We start from the raw sequence: 4458 nt of genomic DNA, 5'->3' as shown, positions 1-4458 counted from the left end.
TTTTAATTTAGCACAAAACCATCCTTTGCAACCAGTTCAAACGTGGCTTCCATAGCGGTTTTTCGGTCGCTTGACCGTAGTATATCATAAAGGAGATGATTTATTTTTTCTACCTCATTCGATTTGAGGTATGCGTCTTTTCTTCATTTAATATCTGCTAATATCCGAAGCGTTGACCGGCTTTGTAGTCTTGTAAGCAGTCGATAATACCTTTCTTAGAGTAAAAGATCCCTACTAGAGACCCGTCATATATGGATCAAACGCAATATTTACCTGAATACTGGACAAAGCTATTGAGCTCTCTAGGGCAGCTCTTGCTTGTGAGAGTTTCAGCTTTGGCGTAATTAAAGATGTATTACAAAATGGTGCATTCACTGATAGCAACTTTAAAGCAGGCCGAATTTTGCGCTAAAGGGCAGACACCAATTAATATGCATACGAAGTTCAGCAGAAAAAAAAAATTACGTACGACGTAAAAGTACGACTGAACGGTTGATTTAGTGAGTTTTTTCTTTCAAATCGCTTAACTTGAAAACATTCAGCTTAGATTCACTTTAAACGAGACTTTTTGCCAGTGTCCCTTAAACTTATATAGATAGGTTTAATACAATTATGCGGAAGTCATTATGGAGATCATAAATAATCGGTTAATAAATAAACATCTTTAAAAGAAAAGGAGAATAGTCCGTTGATATTTATAGCGGCCTTCTGTATGCCAATTAGTGATTTTACTTTCATTTTTATTCTGATTCGTAGGCTTTATCAGGGAGTGATCTTCGGCTGGAAAAACCTGTTTTAGCCTATGGCTTTTTCAATCCTTCTCCAAAGTCTCCTGCAGCCGTCAGGGTCGACATTTACTTTACTATCGAGCTTACGATCATTCGAACTTTAGCCCACTGATCGTTCCTGCACCGTACCCAAAATACTTTCAGCTGTAATTTTTATCAGTACGCCCCAACAATAATTGGTCTCTTAAAACTGGCCGCTTGAAAAAGCCCGTCTTTTGGGTTCATAACATAACGCTTATAAAGATATCTGCTATTCTAATTTGTTAGCTAATAGCAGTGCTTTATTTAAACCAGAATATGCCCATTGATATTGTAATACTCGTCCGTGTATATTATTTAACTGCGTATTTAACTGCTCATCCAACCAAAAGTAGCTCATTAAGATCAAACGTAGCGTATTTTCTGTTGTTTAGTTTCTTCCACGATTAATCTTCAACTATCCCCGAAATAAGCCACTTGATATAATGAAAATTAGTCATAATATAAGCACACGTAAACTACCATAGGTCTTGCCAGCTTTTACCTCAGGAGCTCTACTCTGGCGGAAGATCGCCTAAAGCACTAAAAGGCAAGGTATCTGACAATATTCCTAGAGAATTTGTCAAGAATTTAGATCTTTTATGCGTGATTCCGTCAGTCCTATATTTTTTGCTCACCATTGCTATTTAAAAAGTAAATGCTTCACCAATTAGAGTTTAGGCAGGAATAAGCTAGGGGTATCGACAATGATATCAGCAAGGCGAAACGGCTTTAACCCTGATAAGCCTTTCTAGTCCTGGGTTTTTCGGTTTCCAATAATGAAGTTCGGGTTCAATAGTGGCCAAGAAAGTATGACTCGCTACAGAGCATATTCATAAAAAAGAAATAACAGAAAGGGAGATTTCATGAAAATATATCCATGACCCTCAAATAAAACAACGAATTACACTGACGTTTGTACCGAGAATTATTAAATAAGTTGGTTGCTTAACATTCTTGATAAAGGGTACTATGTAGATTATAGATCGAGGATAATAAGGTAAAAAAAAAATGCTACAAATGTGAATCACCCTAGTATAACTTTGCTTCCTGAAGATCCTATCAGGTTTGTAGCATGTACGCTCTAGTTGATGTAAGGTTTTTTTTTTTTTATAAAAATAATGATGAAATATAAGTATAGTACCGTAGTTCGATTGGATTTCACTCTGAAAGAATTTAGAAACTAATTTTCTGTTGTTGAGTTCTGTTGATGAAAGCAAGTACTTGAATTTCTTTCGGTCAAAAGGTTTTACCCACTCACCTTCGATATGGCCGACAGTTCATATACATGGCATGAATAATCCGACAGCTGACAATCTGGAAAACTGCTACGTAATATGTAAGTGAAAATTAGTAAAAAGTAAGTGAAAATTCAGCCTGATGGCCCGAATTCCCTGAGTTAGAATGATAACGCAGAAGCCGCGATCAGAGTAGCATGTACGATACATAACTTATCTATATATTCAATTATGTGTCGGACGAACAAGATGTATTAAATTGTCATTACAGCATCACATGCCAATCATTCTTTTATTATTTTATTTATTATTATTATTTACACGGATACGTTGTTTTTTAATTTGTTCCATTCGACTGTACACTGGAATAGATTCTGATAGTGACTGGATTGGTATTACGACTGTAGTAAATAGAACCGCGAAGAGCTCACAAGAGAAGTCATAAAGCGAACGGAATTTCCGGCTTGCGGAAAACTTCTACACGTTTTGTTAACAATTTGCTCTTGGATATTGTTTGCGATACCGTTAGCACATATAATTGAGAGAAGAGCGCGTTCCTGCAAAATCAGTGATAAGACTGCGAGGATCATCCAAGTAACAGGACGCTCAGAGTTTACTTTGCTCGGACTGCACAGTACTAGATGCCGTTTTTGGGAAACGCATAGTCAAAATGTGACTCGTTTACTACCTTAAAAACTTCTGATCTAGACGTTCTTTTTCTGCTAGTCTGACAGAAGACAACAACTAAAACAATAACAAAAAGCTTGATACTACTAAGTACAAGCAAAGAGATGCGCTGAACGAAGTGTAGTCTTGAATAGCACATCAGAAGCGTCCGTTATAATACTGCTGTTTGTATAGAATTTAAGAAAGTGGATATAGTCTGATTAAGCTGAAGCTGAGTATACAGTTCAGTACCTATGTACAGCAGCGCGACAAAGGTCGCTTGTTAAACATTGTCGTTTTACTTTGACGCAAACGTTTGTTGTATTCTACACGTTCACTGGTCACTCAACGTTTCATCTATCAATTAGTCACGTTCAAAAAACTCTGTCGAAAGAGATCTACATATTTGGTAACGTAATGACATATTCACACTCATTACGTAAGTGTGCATATGTAGTGTACGTCTTATTATATAAGACGCACACTACATAGTTTGGGTGGCGCGAAAAAACCTTATTTTTCTATTGTCTACAAATCGGCTTGTTCCAAATATGTGTTATATTATTTGTACATGACTAGAAGCCAATAATGGCCATTCTAGATGAGCTAAATAGTTCTGTTAGGTTATCGCTAAGGAACGAGACAGCAGAAATTCTGTCAAAGTGATGTTATTAAACTGTGTATTATGAAAAAACAATAACAAACAATCATGTAAATTACTCTATGTCGATATTTATTTGGTCATCCAGTGCCACCTTTGCCGCTACTATTCCAAGCAAGAGCGTTGCTGGAATAGGTTATCGTTTCGATGTAATCCGTTTGCCCGGTTTCATCTCTTCCGTTCTTTTCCCTTAACTACTATAATCCTAATATACGAACGAGCAGCCCTATGGGTTTATTTTATGGTTACGTGCTATATGGCTGTTCCATTGAGTAGAGATCGTACTCTACTCGATATGCTGCTGGACGAACCAGGGCTTCGATATTGGTTCCCTTGAAATCATACGACCCCGAAACATGTGTATCTTTCTCCTGCCCCAGGGTTCGTGACGAGGTCGAAGTCAACGTCGGAATATTGCAGAGTCAGCGTCCCTGACCGCGTTGATGAAGCTTCTAACAAAGACGAAAAGGTAATCAGCATCATTTTCTTAAGTATGGTCGCAAAAAATGGCCATTCTATGGCTCACACGTACTAGCAGTCGTCGTCGTCGTCGTCACTTACTAAGTCGGTATTAGCATTCAGCACTGAGTTATCGTAGATTATGCGCGTCCTGATTCAGTTTCATCCAACGAATATGTGTCTGTCTACGATTTCTTTAAAAAAATTTCAGCATGTAGACTTACTTGTTTGTAGTTAAAAGTTGACACGAAGATCTAATTGCGTAGGCTGACTTTTACGGTGTAGTGAAGAAAAATAACACAAGTTCACTATTGCTAAATGTACGATGAAATAGCAGGCAGATATAGAGCACTAAGTAACTGATTAGCGCGGGTAGAACGATGCCTTTGGGGCCATCCGACTGGGGCTATTAGGCTCGTCACTGCCTCAGCTTAAATGCTAAGATGCTAGCGCAAATGATCCGGATCGAGTATCTATAATACCTATTGTCACTGATTTGCCATAGAATCCGAAATGTATATTCTGAGTCTTTACCAAAACGCATAACCTTATTAATATACAATTGCCGACGTAAGGCTGGCAAAAAGGTGTCATTAAGCGAACTCTCATGCTGACAGAATGTTTATAT

This window comes from Varroa destructor, unplaced genomic scaffold, assembly GCF_002443255.2.
Source record: "Varroa destructor unplaced genomic scaffold, Vdes_3.0 BEIS01000005.1, whole genome shotgun sequence".
NCBI lineage: Eukaryota > Metazoa > Arthropoda > Arachnida > Mesostigmata > Varroidae > Varroa > Varroa destructor.
The sequence above is the reverse complement of the archived record's forward strand: the minus strand, read 5'-3'. Positions refer to the sequence as shown.